At 38.2% G+C, this 14,683-nt stretch overlaps 1 protein-coding gene across 3 annotated transcripts in view; it reads left to right on the top strand.

Annotated features, from left to right (window-relative positions):
* The window catches only part of furinb (furin (paired basic amino acid cleaving enzyme) b), a 161,119-nt gene that overhangs the window by 96,383 nt on the left and 50,053 nt on the right, over window positions 1-14,683 (top strand).

Here is a 14,683-nt window from a genome sequence, read left to right as displayed (position 1 = left end):
AAGCTGTTCCTCCACCCATTTAGAGCGTCATTGTGTACATTTTACATTATAACTAATGTTCAAACGATGGATCTGCGACGAAGCAACTACAATTTTGGAAAACACTCGTCACTGCATTGTTCTTTTCCCAAATCATGCATCGTACTATGGTAGTTCAGTTGCGAGTTAGAATTGTTTATGACATATTTAATATTTTTGGCTTTATTATTATAATTTTTTTAATTATTATTATTTTAAGTAGTATTATTTCATTTCTAATAAATAGCCTACTGTACATTACAACCATTAACGATTTATATGATTTATGTACGAGATTAGAATACGTGTTAGCTTTTTGTAAGGGGTTTTATGTTTTAGAATAGAATGTAGGTTATTCATAATATTTGTAAAGAATACATAGACCCTAAATGTGCCGTTTAATGAATATGGAAAACGAGTGCATCTTTTTATCAAAACTAGGCTAATATTGGATTCTTTTTAAATGTGTGTGCCTGTAAAACAATATTATTTGCACTAAAAATTCTGTTTTTTTCTCTAAAGAAGTTGTTACTTCATCTGTTTAGAGTATCATTATGGACATTTTACATAATCATTTTACATAATTTTAAATAATTTTACATTTTACAACATCATTCCTTTCTCAAACGATGAATCGTACCATGGTTGTTCAGTCACGAGTTACTCTGTTGTTTGGGACAGACACCCCAGATTGAGTTTAGCCTTAGTATTATTTATTAAAAGTCTGTTCTTGACAGACCTTGAATTTAAAAATACAGATTATGAATATTTAATGAGGGTATGGCCTTACTATAATTGAATTTTGGGTTCTATTGTGTCTTGATCTAAAATGATCTAATCTTCTTATGAAATGGATCACACTTAAAATTGTGTCATTTAATAACTTGTTTAATATTTTATGTCATGTTTAATTATTCATGCCTTTTAAAATGCATTTTTACATTTAGATTACCTTTTCTATCATGAAACCTAATCTTTAATAATATTATTATTTTAAGATAAATGAAATTCAACATAAATAGTCATTTTAATTATTGAGATTTTTCACAATATTGTGATGCTCCATTTAAAATGAATGATAACGGTGTTATTTTGCTTCACTTGAATGGTTTATTTTTCTGTTGAAGTTTCTGTTCTTTTGCAGTTAGGTGGACGTCAGCTTGAAGACTTTTTGTTTTTTGGTGCATCAATATCCAGGTCTCGTTGGCTTTATTGAATCAATAAACAAGACCTCAAAGTCCTCCTCTTCCTTTCTTTAATTCTAATAGCGTTTGTGATGGATGGATTGTGTAAGGTGGCTGTCAGCCAGAGGTCTAAATAACAGCGTTAGGCACGAAAGCCTCTGTCTCTCCACTCAACCCTTCCACTCACGTGACCCGGACCTGTCAGCCTGCCTTTCCAGCGCTGTCTGGCCTCTGGAATCTCATCAGAGATGCTGGAAATCTGCCCTAGCATCCGCTGCTCCAAGCAAGCCAGGCAATTGAAGCTGGAGACTAACCATGACAGAGACTTCAGGCTGTAGACAGCGCTTCAGAGTTCTGGAATCTGCTTTTGTAGCTGCGTCAAACAGCAGGCGCAGGTTCTGGCGCCACTTCCGTCACCCTCTCATTTCTCATACCATTATCTTAGATTCTGTCTCTACCTGCTGACTCCTCTTTCTCCATATCCTTTTCTCATTCGGGACATGTGGGTTTTCCGAAACCGTGCCCGAGGGCTGAGTTTAGCTGGCTGGAAAACGCACTAATCCTTTTTAGAGTGCTTCCTAATCCAGGCCTATTGAAGAGAGGAATAGAGATGCTGTAGTCTACGATACTTTAGTCATCGTACTGTACACGGACTCATCACAAGTTTTCAAGGGCACCCAATGCCTTTGAGCTGGGAATAGCAAATGATGAATCAGAGAATCGAAAAGAACATAAAACAAGCCGATAGAGAGGGATAGAGAAAAAAAAAACAAGCAGATGGAAGGAATTAGTGCATGTCTCCGCTCCTGGTTTCTGCGTGGTAGGTCTGTTGCTGGCAGGGATGGAAAAAGAAAGTCGACTTACATTCAAGTTAATTTTCGCTGTCTTCTCTGCCTCTCCCTGGTGGGCCGTAGATAGATAGATGGCTGCGGTCTCCACGGGGAAGGTGGGAAGAGATTGGTGGTAATTCTGCACCTAAATAGATGTGGGACAGGGAGGCAGAAAATGAGAAAGTGATCTGGTCTGCTGAGTTGTTTTTTCCTTGTATGAGGTAAGCAGTTGCATTCACCAATATTTTCTGGCTCACTTTTTGCTTTTAAAATTATAGTTCAGCCATGAAAGAAATTTATGTCATCAATTATGACAGCTTTATACCTGACTAGACCTTCTGAGGTTTTTACCAGAGGATTTTAACTGTGTTCGTATTCTGAATTCAAGACTATACAGGTTTGAGACAACACAAATTTGAGTAATTGTCATTTTTTGTGAACTGTCCCTTTAAGAAACTGACAAAACAGTGTGTACCAGCAGATGGAGGTTTACAGACATTCTCTTGTTCTTTTGATATTGTTCCCTTGAGCAAAGTACTTTGAACACAGATGTTCCACCAGAGCTGTCACTTCATTATGTCCAGCAATGTGAAAATGTTTATTTTAATTAACTATTTATTTCCAATTTATCTTTCTCCAGGAATCACTTCTGTGACAAATCTTAATGAATAGCTATGTTTCCGTCCAACTATTTTTAAAAAATGCTTAAAAGAAAAGCCAACATGTGTGTAACAGAGGCCGGCTAGCGAAGTGCTATGCAGGTAAACCTCACTCTTCCGATCTTTAAAAGTGCTCTAGCGACAGACGCTAAAGGTCATGGTCTTCAGCCTTCTTGTTAGAGCAACCAACTCCCATGCAAAGAATCACTGGTTCGGTCCCAGCTCAGACCGGGTTGGGTGCAATAGGACTAGTAGGTTACACGTGGGGGCTCGTCCTGGATAGGAATGGGATTTAGGGGGGTGAGTGTAATAGAGGCCAGCTAGCGAAGTGCTGTGCAGGTAAACCTCAATCGTCTGACCTCTAAAGGTGCTTTAGCGACAGACACAAAATGCCATGACAGCCATGATCTTTAGCCTTCTGGTTAGAGCAACTGACTCCCATACAAAGAACCGGGGGTTTGATCCCAGCTCAGACAGGGTTGGATGCAGTAGGACTGGTGGGTTACATGTGGGGGCTCGTCCGGGATGGGAGTGAGGTTTAGGAAGGTGAGTGTAACGGAGGCCAGCTAGTGAGCTATGCAGGTAAGCCTCACTCCTCCGACCTCTAAAGGTGCTCTAGTGACAGTCATTAGAGACCATGATCTTTAGCCTCCTTTTTAGAGCAACCAACTCCCATGTAAAGAATAGCCAGTTCAATCCCAGCTCAGACCGGGTTGGGTGCAATAGAACCGTTGTGTTACATGTGGGGGCTCGTCCGGGATGGGAGTGAGGTTTAGGAGGGTGAGTGTAACAGAGGGCAGCTCGCGAAATGCTATGGTGGTAAACCTCAATCCTCTGACCTCTAAAGTGCTCTAGCGACAGACACAAAATGTCATGATCTTTAGCCTTCTTGTGAGAGCAACTCACTCCCATACAAAGAATCGCGGGTTCGATCCCAGCTCAGACTGGGTTGTATGCAACAGGACTGGTGGGTTACACGTGGGGGCTTACCACACACTAGCTAATGGTGGAGTGTAGGGACGGTGATACAACCAATTCGATGAATAGGGATGATTGGGAGACCATGATCTGTAAGGGCCAATCGAGGGAATTCGGCCTGGACAGCAGGGTTAAACCCCTACTCTTTACGAGAAGTGCCATGGGTTTTTTAATGACCACAGAGAGTCAGGACCTCGGTTTGTCATCTTGGTTTACGCGCTCACTGACAGCATAATGTTCCCTTCACTTTAGTGGGGCATTAGGACTCACACAGACTGCATGGTGAGTGGCCCTGCTGGCCTCAATAACACTACTTCCAACAGGAACCTAGTTTTTGGTCTTGGGCTGCAGAGTGATATGGCTGTAATCAAATTCCAATTCCTTTTTGATATTTGGCACCAGTTTATCAGCAAGTGACGATAGTGTTCTATTTGACTATTTTATTTTGGCTTTTTCCTCTTTGGATGGAAACTGTACTTGTTCACAAATATATTTTATGCAATATTCCAGATTTGCTCATGATTCTAATTTGCATCTTTGAATGGAGATATAGCTAATGTTGGCCAGTCTTGACGTCACATTATGCGTTAACAATTTGCCACCTCTTGTTTTGGGTTTAACCATCATTTACATAAAGGGACGCTTGTTAGTGCATCACATGTTGGAATTCTTCTCCTTAACTACATATCATCTGAATTTGTTTTTGAGCTTGTCAGCCTTATTGTGACTCATGCCACTTTAAAAACACTGAGACCTCAGTTATCTGAATCAGAGTTTTTGCACCTCGCTGAGCTGTGAAAGGTAAATTAGCTGAACACCATCACCGTGGAGAAAGCTTTCTCTGCGGTAGGGAGCTCTAATCATCCAGAATAAGGTTTCGGATTTATAAAGCCCGTAGATTTGATCTGGTCACGAGGTGCAGAATGAGTAAAATCTGATTGCGCAGATTGTGAAGTCGGCTATCCATTACTGTTGTGAATAAATGAAGGCCAGTGCTCCAGGTTTACATTCTCCGTGTCTTTTAAAGAACAAACAACAAGTTTTCACGAATCGACAGCTTCAGCCTGTGCTATCCACAGTCAGGAGTAAATGATAGTTTGATTGCTTTTATGCCTGAATGCCTTCCAGCAAAAACGACCTTGATGTGTTTTCTGACTTTAGTAGGAAGGACTTTTTTTTGTCAGAAAGGACTGTATATGTTAGAACTGAAAGGTTGTGATACGGTCCTATGACTTGCTTTGAATAACTGCCCTTATCCTCGACTGCGCCATGACTCTATAATGATAGCCATTAAGTCCTTGAGTTCAGGACACAGCCACTGATCTGTCTTTCTGATAGCATGTGGGTGTCTTTGAAAGTTGTGGATGCGAATATGCAAATCAAAGCAATATCACAGCTTCAAGCCTCTTACATGGTGCATTTGAGAGAACAGTTTGAGCATTACACAATCTCGTAATATTATATGGCCACTCACTTTTAATCAGTCGATCTCAAGTCCTCTGTGCTCTGAATAAAATGTTAACAAAGCAATGCTTTAAAGCGCTGCAGGTCGTTGTTCGAAACAGAGGTCATATTCGAGAAATGTGTTTACCAAATAATTGTGTGTATACAGTAAAATGAGATTGGAGGAATGGTTTTGAGTCTCTGTACACTACTGAAAACATAAATCTGAATTAGAATAGTTACATTTACAAACAAAAAACAAACTTTGCTGTTAATTTACTCACCTTCAGACTGTCCAAGATGTAGGTGAGCGTTTTGAGAGAGTGAAAGAGATCCTTAAAAAACACACACACGGCACAATATTAATGCCTGTGCAAAAATCTGAATATTACATTACTGAGTGCATTCCTGACAGTCTGAAGCATGAGTTTCTTGTCCTGTAATGACATATGCACAGTTGCAGACTCACAGGTGAGCAGTGTTGCCAAATGCTATCAATAAAAAGTGGCTAAAGCCTCCTTGAAAAGATGCTTAACGTCACTAAATGATGTCATGTGGTATTTATCAGCCCTTCAAATTACTTCGTTTTTTTTTTTTTTTTTTTTCAGAGTACTTATCTTTAATGTAGCAAATTCCCCCCAAAACTGTTCTCATTCTGTTGTCATCTAATAGGTTGTTTGCAATCACATGGTTTTGGTCATGTGCAAAATTCAGATGGAGGGCAGGAAGTAAAAAACTGAATGGGTAACATAGGGGAAAGTCTGAATTTTTGCGATTTATACCGTATTTCAAAGGAGATTTAAATAGAAAAAGACATACGTTGGGCATGACCCTTATATTCTGAAGATGACCAAGTTTTCTACTGATCTAAAATGTATTTGCCTGTCATTGAGGCGGAAGATACAGCATTTTGACTTGGATTATACTGTCATGGTAATTATGGTTATTGTGGTACAACATAACTTTAGTAATACACAAATTATCCAATCGGCTACTTTTTCTTACACTATAATTATACACCATCACAATGCACCACAGTTTACGCTAACATCAGGGTGTGAATTACAGGGGTGTTTGGGGGGATTGACCCCCTTAATTAATGCGTGATCCCCCTGAAGGATGTCAAAACAAGATGTATGGGGTCAGCCCTTTAATAGTAAGTAATAGTTTTCCCTGATCTGCAGCAAGAGGAAACTTTTTCATTTTTCCCTCTTTCGTGGATAAGGAAACATGTTGTAAGCACAGACATCTATTAGCCTACATAATTAATTTAGTTTGTTTAGGGCAAAGATTTGTTTCAACACTATTCAGTTCTAATTTCCAGCTAACGAAAAGATGAACAATAATAACAAAGTGTGGTCAAAAAAATTGAGTTATATCCAAACACACATACTATGCCTCATATGGTCCAAAACCTGCCAGGTGGACAAATCTAAGCTTGTTTGTAATAAAACAAATATTGATATGCATATAACAAATAACACTGCTAATAATAATAACATTACACAGAAGCAAATTGTCTTTAATAAACTGAAAAAGCCCCCCGAGATGAAGAAGGCATTGAGGCAGTGGTTTATGTAGAAAATAATAATTTTTGTAACATTTTAATCCTTTAATTCTTTTTAATTTGTAAAGACGTTTCTGTATTACTGTACATCCTGTGTGTATTAAGCAGTGTGTAAGCGAGGCGCACAACTCTGCGCTGGGCTTTAGACCTGCTTTCTGCTGGTCTATTGCAAAATCTATTTTAGATCTCAAAATAGCAATGTGCCAACAATGTGCCTTAACACACCTCCTTTTTAGACCGAAACACCCATAAGTCAACAAGGTGACACAAATGGGTTTGCTATTTAAACACATGGTGGAAGACAGGAAAATTAAGGGTGTGTTGATCTTAAATTAGCAGCACGTCGAGAAACTTCGTCTTGCGCCTTATTGCGCCGGGTGTATGATAGGGCCCATAGTCACTAAAAAGCCAAAATTGGCACATCAGCAGATAAACAGACATAAAGAAGAGGAAGTGTGGGTGTGTATGTGTTCATGAAAAATTGTGCTCACCCTGGATGTAGGAAAATCATGTAAAAAACTATTACCAAGTCCACAGTTTCAGCTTAAAAATAATTTGAATTGTCTTCTGAAGAAAGTGGTCTACATCTTAGTTGACCTCAGGGTGAGTAAATTAACAGCAAGTGTTCATTTTTAGGTGAACTATCTTTTTAAAGTCAGTACAGGAGAAATTGAATTAGTTTATTTTGCTATCGTATGACTAGCTAGGCCTCCTTAACATGGAGTGACAAATTGGGATAAAAGATGTGCATAAAATGTGTTTTAACCAGAGGCATCTCCCTTATACAATATATTACAGCTGCAGACAACCTCTGAAACGAGCTGATATAAAAACGGTATTGTTTATTCATGAGGTGTTCCCAACTATCAACCATTTGTCACGATAACTGTCACCTCGTGCAAGACAAAATGTGGAAAACAACACTTTATTGCCAGCTAAACCTTTACAACCTTAGCAGGAAAGGAATTAGTCGTGATTTCAGGGCTATTGCCCTTCATATGAACACGCTCAAATGTGTTGTTAGACTGACTGAATGATGTTAATCGTGATGAAAGAAAAAACTAGGCAGGTTAACTAGCTAACATGCTTGCTGGTGTGGAATTAGCTCTGATCTCATTCACAGCTTGATCCCGATGGATATATTCAGATAATACACATGTTTTCTTCATTATCTGATAAAGGACTTCATTCGGGAGGGATGTACCGCATATCTACATGCCCTGGAGAATAAATTCAGACACAGTTACAGTGTGTTTTAAATTACCAGCACACAGCAGCTTTGGTGAAAGGCTGAGAGAGTGTTTTCACGTCATCTGTTTTGCTCCGTAATCAGAAACGTTCTTAACGACCTGCATAATGGCCTGTCAAGAGCCGTTGTATTCTCCGTCCATGGACACCTCCCTCCTCAGCAATTATTGATTTGAGGAAATACAATGCGTCCAGAGCCTTAATCAGAAGCTATTGTTGCCCACCTGAGCTACAAACATTTAAGGAAATCACTCCTTTTTTATACCCGCTGCTCGAGCCATGCAAGACGATCTTGAGGGAGATTGCAATTGAATTTTAATCCTCTGATTTGGAAACCAGCATATAGGGCCCTGTCATACACCCGGCGCAATGTGGCGCAAGGTGCAGCGCAATAGTCTTTTGCTAGTTTCAGCTTGGCGCAAGAGTCGTTGCGCTAGCTGTTTAAATAGCAAATGCATTAGCGCTGATATGTGTGCCCATAGGCGTTCTGGTCTAAAAAGGAAGGCGTTCTAAGGCGCACTGCTGCCGCGTTGCTATTTTGAGAAACTATAATAGATTTTTCATTAGACCAAAACAAACCCGGTCTAAACTCCGGCGCAGAGTTGCGCCTCGCTTACACACTGCTTAAAGAGCCCATATTATACATGAAATAGGGTCATATCTTGGTTGTAAGGGTCTCCAACAACAGTTTAATATGCATGCAAGGTCAAAAAACACTTTCGTGGTCTTATAATCTGCATTTATTTTTACCTAATTATCCCAGCGACTCCTGTATGAATCGTCCAGTGATTCATTTGTTCCCAAACCCCTCCTTAGCGCGAAGCTAATCTGCGCTGATTGGACCAATGACAGTCTGTTGCGATTGGTCGACTGCCTTCAGTCAGAGAGTGAAATGGCCAATAGCCAATCAGCAATATAAAAGTAATCACAGTTCATACACGCTCGATAGTGTAGGCGTGGATTTTAGCTGCCAGTGGGTCAATGTAAATACAGACTATGGACTTGAAAATACAGACGACTAACTATTTTATTGAGCAAAAACTCCAAAAACAGTTGAGGAGATCTCCTAGCTTCTCACTCTGCTCTTTTCACAGACACACACACACATATTGCACAAACACACACACGCACTTAATCCTGCTCTGGACGACAACGCGCGCGCACACACACACACACACACACACCTCCGGACGACAGCGCGCGCACACGCACACACAGACACACACACTACTCCTCGTCCACGGAGCTCCGTTAACAAAGCAGCACGCGTCGCGTTTTTAACGTGACTTTGCACGAGATAAGAGAATATAGCCAGTTAACCTGATACAGTACACGCGGTTACAAGTAACAAATCACAACTAAATACATTTGCAAGCTAGAGTCAACTTTAATCGCACGTACTTACACTTGAGAAATGGAGGAAGAAAAACCCATCCTGACATGTCCAGCAGTAAGTTACTCTTTACTGATCCTTCCTTTAACAAACGCTGATGAAGTATTCTTTGTAGCATGTAGTTTCCAGACGTTTCCAGTAGTTTCCAACTGCTTGGCTATAATGCTGAGGTTTCATGTTTGGGTAGAGACTCAATATATCCATCTTCAGTGTGACTTCAATCGACCGGCATGTTTGTGTGTGTGTGTGTGTGTGTTTGAGTGTGTGTTTATGTGTGTGTGTGTGTCTGGGTTTCTGCGTCAGAGGGCGGGGCCTCAGGTTTGAAATCTCCCGGGTTTGCGCGTGCACGTGAATAACTTGGTTTCGTTCGTACGTCATGGCGAAACACCTAATGAATCGGTATCAAGGTGACTCATTTGAAGCACTATGAGTCGACTCTTTTATAGATGAATCAACAGTTTTAAACACTGTACACTAACAGATTTAAGCCTTTGCTGGATACTTCACTTCACTTAGAGCTGTGTTACACACTACATGGAGGGGAATTTTCAAAAATCCATAATATGGGCTCTTTAATACGCACAAGAGAGCAATAGGCAAATATCTTTACATATGAAAAAGTTTAAATATTAAGGATATATATAGGATATAATAAGAATAGATATAGGATATAAATATAAAGGATTAAAATATTACAAAACATATTATTTTCCAGCCTACATAAATATGAAAAATCACTGCTTTTATGTCTTCTTCATCTCGGGAGGCTTTTTCAGGCTTTTTTTTTATTATTATTAGCAGTATTATTTATTATATCCATATTTATATTTGTTTTATTAAAAACAAGCTTAGATTTGTCCACCTGCCAGGTTTTAGACCATATGGGGCACAGCATGTGTTTTAGGATATAACTCAGGTTTTTGACCACACTTTGTTATTATTGTTCATTTTTTCGTTTGCTGGAAATTAGAACTGAATTTAGAAATAGTTTTGAAATGAATATTTGCGCTTAACAAATGCAATTAATTATTTATAGACTAATTGATGTCTGTGCGTAAAGGTTTCCCTATCCAAGAGCAAATGTGAAAGTAGTTCCATTATCTCTCATTCTCACGCAGTAGATGCTCTGTTTAACAGTTTTCTGATAAAAAACTATTAACTGTTAACTGTTTGCTTGTGAAATGCCCAGTTTTTCCACTTAGACTTACTTTACGTCCTGTAAACAGCGAATGCGCTCTTGGCGCGACGCAGCTGGCTCTTAAAGGGAATGGGAGATGAGGCTCTAATTGGTTTATTCTCAAAACACACCTATAACTCATTAAGAAAATAACTCAACCCTTTTAGACCATGCGCCATGACGCAAAGCAGATTTTCCCGTCCTTAAATTAGCAAAAATGCGTTCTGACACGCCCTGAAAGTGTTTGCGCTCTGCGTTTTGCGCTCTGCGCATGGACTGTCAAAATAGAGCCCATTGAGTTTAAAAGATTGGTCACACTTTATTTTTATGGCCCGTTTGTTGAATTTAAGTTACATTGCATCTACATGCCAACTAATTCTCATTAGATTATAAGTAGATTGTTAGGTTGGGGTTAGGGTTTGTTTAAGTCGACATGTATTTGCTAGGTTTCTTATAGTCAGTTAAATGTCTGTTGAAGGAGCAGTGTCAACAGATATTAAGCAGACAGTCTACTAATACTCAAATGGACCATCAAAATAAAGTGTTACAGAAAAGATTCATCTTTGTTTGTTTGTTTAAATCATCACTCAAAAATGTTCCTAGATTAAATATGTGTTGCCTTTATTATGAACTACTAATTCTGCTTTCTTACACTAATTAAAGTGATGAGATATAATATATTCTGGTTCAGGTTTTACTAGTTCATTTATTTATTTATTTATTTTGCTTTTGCATTTAATGCTTTAATTAAAAAAATTCCGCTTTTAATTAATTTCAGATGAAGATTGTAAAAGAACATTCTAGACTGCATGACTGTATGTTGATTTATTAATATGAATTTAAATTGATGGTTGCTTTAGAACTTTTCTTCACAATAATTATTGGTTCAAAGCAGCTTTACTCAAGGTGCACGTTCCTGCATTACAGTCAAATTTGGAAAAGTTAAGGTTATTAGTTATAGTAACATTTATTTAAACATAGTTAACCTGCAGTTCTAAAGTACACTACCTGACAGAAGCCTATCCAAGTTTTAGGATACTACAACAAATAATAACTTGACTTCTAGTTGATCATTTGGTATCAGAAGTGGCTTATATAAAAGGCAAAGGCATCTAGATTACACCTATTTATATTTGGATGATTGGGATGCAGTTCAACAGATAATTCATCTGAAAAATCTACCAAATGATCAACTAGAAGTCAAGTTATTATTTGTTGCTTTTACTGGTATAGACAACAAGACTTTTGTCAGGTATTGTATATAGGTGATGTCTATGTGTACATTTTACCTTGTGTTTCATGTTTGCTTTAAGTAATGCTACAACTTTACTATTAGTTTTAGTATTAGTAAGGTTATGCCGAGTTCAGACTGCATGATTTTAGCCCCGATTTTGACTCGGTGACAGGTTTTGAGAAATCGCTGACAAGTGCCTGAAATCAAAGGCAAATCGGTGCTCGTGCATGTGAGTGACAATCACACAGTATGAACTATCAAAGTTGCGATCTGAGAGAATCGCCGATGGGTCGCCGATGCCTGTGAGATATTTGGCATGCTAAATATCTGGAGCTGTCGGCGATTCAAATCCTGCTGTGTGACATTAGTTTTGACTGAAAATAACATCAGCGATCACCTACAGCCAATGAGAGAGCAGCATTCACTTGTGTGTGTGTACCTGCAGGCCAGCGGGAGGTTGGGGTAGAAGTTAAAAGCGCTCATTTTCGATTTATTTGGACCCAAGAAGTGGAGGAAAAACTAGTGGAGGTTTGACAGCAGCACCCGTGTCTGTTTGACGTTTCATACAGAAAGTTAAAAAAGAAAGTTGAGGAGAAGTTGCTAATTTCCTTCAAACCCAGGTGAGCAAATATGTACATTTTCTACCCCATTAAAGGCTTCTTTCTTGTTATGAAGTTTATAACAACAGACTATGTGTTTTTGGCTGTGAGACATAGTTTGGACGAAGTTGTCGGCAATTCTTCCTGTTGTAAAGTCATGCAATGTGAAAGCCCCTGTCGCCCATCCATCTTGCAGTGTAAACAAAGCAGTGACAAAACGCCAGCCCAGATAGTCCTGCAGTGTAAAAACGTCTGTGACACGACTACTTAGAAAATCATGCAGTCTGAACTCGGCATTAGAGTTTTGGTGGAGCATCATAATAAAGTCTTTGTAGATGCTAAGCAGGCAGTCTATAAATACTTTAAAGACCGCCAATGGACATGCAATATCTTACTTGTAATTAGGCCCACACGGAATCTGCGTGCGCAGAATTCCGAAGATTTTTAGCCCATCATTAATTCTGTTTATTTACTTAAGTAAATGTGTGTACATTTTTATTTATTCCGTTTTTAAATTAATTACAGTAATATTATTGACTAATATGAAAATATTCACATGATTCATGAATACAGTTTGTAAAGTAATATTTATCGTCTTTTAGTAGAGATATTATAGGAGAGACTTTGTTTACAAGCTAAAGTGGATCTAATTAGATTAGATTAGATTAGATTCAACTTTATTGTCATTACACATGTACAAGTACAATGCAACGAAATGCAGTTTAGGTCTAACCAGCAGTGCAATATGCAGCAAGTGCAGGATACAGGAATAAGTTATAAAGTGCAGTTATAGAAAACTATGGTGATATTTACAGCTGGGATGGATGTACTATGAACATTATATACAGGTTGGATAAGCTATGAACAGATTTACAATATATGAATAAATGTGCAGGTTGCTATCAGTAATCAGTAGTGTGCAGATAGATAAACATGATTACAAGTGTATATGTAACAATATATGAATATATGTACCGGGATAGATAAACATGATTACAAGTGTGTATGTAACAATATATGAATATATGTACAGGGATAGATAAACATGATTACAAGTGTATATGTTACAATATATGAATATATGTACAGGGATAGATAAACATGATTACAAGTGTATATGTTACAATATATGAATATATGTACAGGGATAGATAAACATGATTACAAGTGTATATGTTACAATATATGAATATATGTACAGGGATAGATGAACATGATTACAAGTGTATATGTTACAATATATGAATATATGTACAGGGATAGATAAACATGATTACAAGTGTATATGTTACAATATATGAATATATGTACAGGGATAGATAAACATGATTACAAGTGTATATGTAACAATATATGAATATATGTACAGGGATAGATGAACATGATTACAAGTGTATATGTTACAATATATGAATATATGTACAGGGATAGACTAACAGGATTACATGTGTATATGTTACAATATATGAATATATGTGCAGGTTGCTATTAATAATCAGTAGTGTGCAGATAAATAAACATGATTACAAGTGTATATGATTTGCATTGTAAACAATTATTAAAAGTTAAAGAGTTATTACTTTTATTTCATATATTAAGGTTTAGGTATGATATTCCCAAAATAATTCCGCATAAATCCGCAGATTTTCAACAAAACTTTACACAGAAATAGCAAAAAATGTCTGTAGATTCCGTCTGGCCCTGCTTATAATCAACAAATTGTCTGGGCATCAGAATAAAGTGTCACAACTTGTTGTTAGACAATCACTACAGTCTGTTGTTTGAATGTAATTAATAGCTAATTCTGCTGTGTCTTTTCTGGAACAAATTTCAGAATAACACAAATGTTAGTTACTCAATATTAAAAGATCTTTTTAGAAATATGTCTCACTTACTTACAAAGGCAAAGCATCACGGCTGAGCCGCTGTCATGATACTCCAGACGTGTGAATTAGCTTTTATCATCTCTCTTATTGTGCTAGTGCATTTTTGTTTTGTCTTGGGACTCCGTGGTCTACAAAGCATATTAATTTGTGTGGTTTTCTCTTCTGTTGTTTTGGGCTATGGAGTTCATGTGCGCCTAATAATCCTTTCGTGTATATCTTTGTGTAAAGCGGCAGATGTAATGAAGGCTCTGGTGAAGCGAGGCCGCTGTCTCAACACATCTGCAGCCTCATGGGCTCTCCGGCTTCTTTTCCGGGCTCCCAATCGTCCTCTTTGTCTCAGGGAAACAATGAGCTCCAATAGGACGCAGATGAATGGAAGAAAATAGCTTTTGCAGTGCACATACAGGGAAAAAAAAAAAGCCCCACAAGCCAGCTGCGATTTCTTTTCGACAGTGAAGTTCATCCCC

The sequence above is a fragment of the Danio rerio genome, chromosome 25 (genome assembly GCF_052040795.2).
Source record: "Danio rerio strain M-AB ecotype USA chromosome 25, GRCz13ab, whole genome shotgun sequence".
NCBI lineage: Eukaryota > Metazoa > Chordata > Actinopteri > Cypriniformes > Danionidae > Danio > Danio rerio.
The sequence above is the reverse complement of the archived record's forward strand: the minus strand, read 5'-3'. Positions and strand labels throughout refer to the sequence as shown.